Below are 5,076 nucleotides of genomic sequence, written 5' to 3' on the forward strand. Positions count from 1 at the left end.
TTTGCAACTGAGCACCTCTCCTCTCAGCTGCATCTTTCTTAACAGCTGTGACCCCCCCAGGTGACTTTGTCCTGGGCCCAGCCAAAGCTGTCAGCGACCCTGCATACAGTACACCACTGCACAGTTTTACACATGTGAGTACACCACTCATGACATAGGAGGCCATGACACGAACATAGAGCCAATCATGGCCAGGTCATGTGAAAAGAGGAGGGGAATAAGCATCTGTAGAAGCTGTTGCAAAATCTTGTGATGTTATGAAATTATTTTGCATTTCTAAAATGTAGAGTGTACAAATACATACTGTATACACAAGCAAGTGCATAAGTATGAAATGCAATGTAGTTCTCCAATATGGCAGTATATTCAGTATGCTTCCTATAGATCAGGAGTGGGGAACCTTTTTCACTCGAAGGGCCACTTCAAATTCATCCGAGGGCCGTAAAAGTCCTTCGAGGGCCATACTATGAACACAAACCAGGATTTCCCCCGGCACTTTAGGCCTATATTGAAGGCAGCCACCTTTAAAACAGACCCCACCTTCTCTAGGTCCCCTGAATATAACTTAACTGTATTGCAAATGTATTTTCTAAGATTAATTTACAAAATATGTCATAGTGCATGACATTAAAATTGTATCGGGGGCCGGATAAAACGGCCTTAAGGGCCACAAACGGCCCTCGAGACATAGGTTCCCCACCCCTGCCATTGATAGACCCTAGGGCAGATTACGAAACATTTTACTTATTCCAATGTGAAGAACCAGCATATGGCTTACATCCTGTGGCTTATACCGGGCAAAATAGACTCATTTCAAAACAGTCGATTGCAAAGCACCTCATCCATGCCACTTGGTAAAACACTAGGGTGTGGAGGGGATACATTTAGCTGCACTTAACACACATCATGGCACATTAGCCAGAGTCCCTTCAGTTGGGGAGCGTTAACTGAGAAGCAGCCCAAAGTCCAAAACAATAAGGAGGGATGGAGAAGAGGGGTGTGCATCTGCATGAGTGAGTTTGTGTTCGACAGAGAGAGAGAGACAGAGAGAGAGAGAGAGAGAGAGAGAGACAGAGAGAGAGAGAGAGAGAGAGAGACAGAGAGAGAGCATCAGTGATGTACACGATGGTGTGTGTGTGTGTGTGTGTGTGTGTGTGTGTGTGTGTGTGTGTGTGTGTGTGTGTGTGTGTGTGTGTGTGCGCGCCTGTGTGTGCGGTGCGTGTGTGTGTGTGTATGCGTGTATGTGTGTTTGTGAGAGAGAGAGAGGGAGAAAGAGGGAGAGAGAGAGAGATAGAGAGAGAGAGAGAGAGTTAGCTGATGAACAGGCATCAGATGAGCATGTTGGCCATTTCAATCTTCACTCAGTCAATAACATGCTTCACCAGGGCACCAGGGCCGTGGTAGCGCTACCTGAAACACGTTCAGCTGCCCGCTCCATTTCTTGCCAATCTTAACGCATGTCGCTTCATTTCTTGCCAATGGCCAACAAGCGCCGGTCCATTTTCTACCAATGGGGAACTCACTGTTCTCATTTCCGGCCAATGACAGAAGTTTTTCGGCTGTCCATTTTTTTGTGCTGGGATATGTCAACAGAGGAGCTACGTACTTGGAAATGAAGTCAACACGGTTATTTAAGGTAAGCAATCATGGTTTATTTACATTGTCACCATGTGATATGCGATAATACTTACAAAAAGATGTAGCCTATCTGTGGCGATTCAGTAATATATGACGCCTATTGTGCTAACGGAATGATGAAGTGAATGGTGCACGACGCTAGTTGGCTATTAGGTATTGTAACGTTAGCTCTCCTCACTGACATTGCTTGAATAAATTGTCTTAAAGTGTTTAAATATGTGTGTATATAACGTTAGTCATCCACATAAGGCCCGTGTTCGACTCGATTTACTTGTGGGGAATATCTGCGCGTGCAAAACAAACTTCTTATCGAGTCAACATGCAACCTTTTTTGTCAAACCTCAAGGGCTGTTTTCTGCTCGTATCTAGTACATTTCAACGTAGTGTTGATTGAAATAAAGATTTTATGAGTAACAAACAGCATGTGGACCTTGTTGCCATTCATAACTATTTGTAATAACGACGTGATTACTCCTGTAGATGACATGGGGCAATGAGAGAAGAGGAATTTTAAGAGCCTGTGCCAACAGTGGGACATGATCTGCGCAGAGACCGACACATTGGCACAACCCATACGAAAAGGTAAGGCTTAATTTACTTTCAGGTGATTTATGGTATTATTCTGTTTCATAACCTTATTTATGGTCCTTTCAACCTGTAAATGACAACACTGCACTTGATTTGTCCTGTCTTCTTATTGGTCTACAGGCCTTTGTGTTTAATGTCTTGTTGCAAATCTAAGGGCCCCTTACAGTTGAAGTTAAAATACTTGATCCATTACAGATTCAGAAGTGCCCAGTACAGGAGAGGGGGCAGACATCACTGTTTCGTGGGCAGCAGACCTGTACAGGCTCCAGCCCTGTGTGTCACAGCTACAGATGCCTGCGCTGCTGGCACAGACGCCCCGGCCCCCCTCGCCATCGCTCCAGCCCTGTGTGTCACAGCTCCACACCCCTGCGCTGCTGGCCCAGCCTCCTCTGGCCCCCTCGCCATCACTCCAGCCCTGTGTGTAACAGCTCCAGACGCCTGCGCTGCTGGCCCAGCCTCCTCTGCCCCACGCGCCAGACGCCTGCACCATGGCCTCCTCCTGCCCTCAGCTCTACCAGCTCCTGGTCCGTCTCAAGTCCAGCCATCACAGCTGGTAAGCATACTCATTTAAAAACAAATGACCTATTCTACTCATTCTACAAGTGACCTATACTCATTATTGCACATAAAGGTATATCCCCATAATGCATGCCGTACCATCTGAGTAATAGTCTGTAAAAGTCATTGAAAGGTTAATTACCATTGTAATACTATGACATAACACACAGCCTTTAGTACTGTGCTCTGTACTGTATTGTGTGACTCTGTCATTGCCATTCTGGTAACAACACATTTATAACGCTGTGTTTCAATGGGTTAACTAACTTTTAAATAACCTACATGACATATGAATAGGGTTATCCGCGTTATAATTTTTGTTTAATATTGTCATTAACTATTTTGTTTTAGGTAGGCTGTCGGTGAACACGGGATGCCAAGCATGGACAAGGTGGACAACCTGGCTGAATACATTGTGGAGCTGCACCATGAAGCCTCCCTGACCCACCCCCTGCATTTTCAATACCACTTGTTCTCCCACTCCACCCAAACTGCTCCTCTTGTCTTTTCTCGGCTTACTTTTCCTCTCTGTACATTCCATGTACATTCCAACAACCATGGGTACAGTTTTCATACCTGCCAGATCTAATGCCACCACTTCAGCACCCCCTGACCACAGAAGCACATCTCAAAGGCTAGATTTAATAAAAAGGACTGTAGATAGTAATTAATGTAGAAAATATGGTCAATATCGCACAAAAGAAACTAGACATAGTCAGTACAAGAGCTTTATGGCCCTAATACTCAATCCCTTTCAAAGGAGGAGTGGCTGAAAAAAATGAACAAAACAAAAAGCAGTAACTCTAAATAAATGTACAGCAGAGAAATATTTAATGTTGACTGTACATATTGATAGATAGATAGATAGATAGATAGATAGATAGATAGATAGATAGATTATTTATTTGTCCTTTCGGAAATTTGTTCTGTGCCATTTTCAGTGCATCTGATACAATTACAAAGACATTACAATAAACAAGAACACAATAGACAAACACAACCCCCCCCCCCTCCCCTCCCTCTATAGAACAAAAAGACAGGTTGACAAAAAAAAACCCAACATAAACACAGTAAAGTGCAGTATTCAGTACCAAAGTGCAGTGTGCTATTCAGTCTAACTTACAGTTGTCTTATTTAGGATGGAGATACTAGTAGGTATAAATGATTGGCGGGCTCTGTTTGTCTTAAATGAGGGCATCCTAAACCTCCTACCTGAGGGCAACAACTCATATGCTTGCTGTTCTGATGTGTGTGTGGGTGTGGATGTGTATGTGTTGACGCTAAATTGTAAATTTGTATGTTTAGATTACTCTGTCGATCTTGGCCAAGTTTACAGTGTGTGTGTGTGTGTGTGTGTGTGTGTGTGTGTGTGTGTTACGTAAAATTGCATATTTGTATAGGCCCTAATTGTTTATGTCACTTAAGATTATTCTATTGATCTTGGCCAGATCAGGACTCCTTTGAGTGCATGTTTTTTTACTGAAAATTATTTGGGAATGGGTCTGGTTGGGGCACAGTTAAACATTGTTGTTTTCGTTTTCATATAACCATTGAACATGGCCAACAGTTTGTGTGTTTGGTGTGTTACTTGCAATAAAATGAAAATATTTCTTCAAAATGTCTTTTCATTTATAAAAATATATTTGTGTAAAATATGTAAGTTAACCTCCATCTATTCAGGAAGGTATCCCCTCTCATTTATTCAGCAGAGTACTCATTAACCAAGATACCTTATAAATAAATTTATAGATTAATGGCATATCATTTGAAACATCTATAGGACTTTCAAAACTTTATCATGGGTGTGATTTTTTTTAATCCATTGTATAGCCTTTTTAGTGGGCACATTAAATGCAATAAGCTTATTTGTCTTTATGAAATGTTATCAGTAATACAGTATTACTCAGACAAGGGCAAAAAAAAAGAAAAAGAAAAAAAAAGCCCAGTATTGCACCCCTAGTGGTCTGTAGGTAAATAACACTCTTGGATGGGATTCGACCCAACCACCTTCACATATCACTTGATACTAAATGTCTGAAAATGAGTTAATGCATTATGCTATGAGTGGTAAATGTGCCAAAATACATGTACCTGCTTCTTTTCTTTCTCTTTCTCCTCCTTCCCCCCCTTTCCCCCTCTTTTCCTCCTTCTTTTCTTCCTTTTTCTTTCTTCCCCCCTCTTGCTAAACGAGTGTTCCCCTCGCCGCCTGGTAGCGCTACCTGAAACACGTTCAGCTGCCCGCTCCATTTCTTGCCAATCTTAACGCATGTCGCTTCATTTCTTGCCAATGGC

At 42.5% G+C, this 5,076-nt stretch overlaps 1 long non-coding RNA gene across 1 annotated transcript; it reads left to right on the forward strand.

The window, feature by feature from the left end:
• Positions 1 to 1,549: 1,549 nt before the first annotated feature.
• On the forward strand, positions 1,550 to 3,317 carry LOC134440426 (uncharacterized). Its single transcript, XR_010032957.1, has 4 exons — positions 1,550 to 1,636; positions 2,119 to 2,220; positions 2,422 to 2,779; positions 3,136 to 3,317. It is a non-coding gene; the product is annotated as an uncharacterized LOC134440426 (long non-coding RNA).
• The last annotated feature ends 1,759 nt before the right edge of the window (positions 3,318 to 5,076 follow it).

The sequence above is a fragment of the Engraulis encrasicolus genome, chromosome 23 (genome assembly GCF_034702125.1).
Source record: "Engraulis encrasicolus isolate BLACKSEA-1 chromosome 23, IST_EnEncr_1.0, whole genome shotgun sequence".
In the NCBI taxonomy this organism is placed as follows: Eukaryota; Metazoa; Chordata; class Actinopteri; order Clupeiformes; family Engraulidae; genus Engraulis; species Engraulis encrasicolus.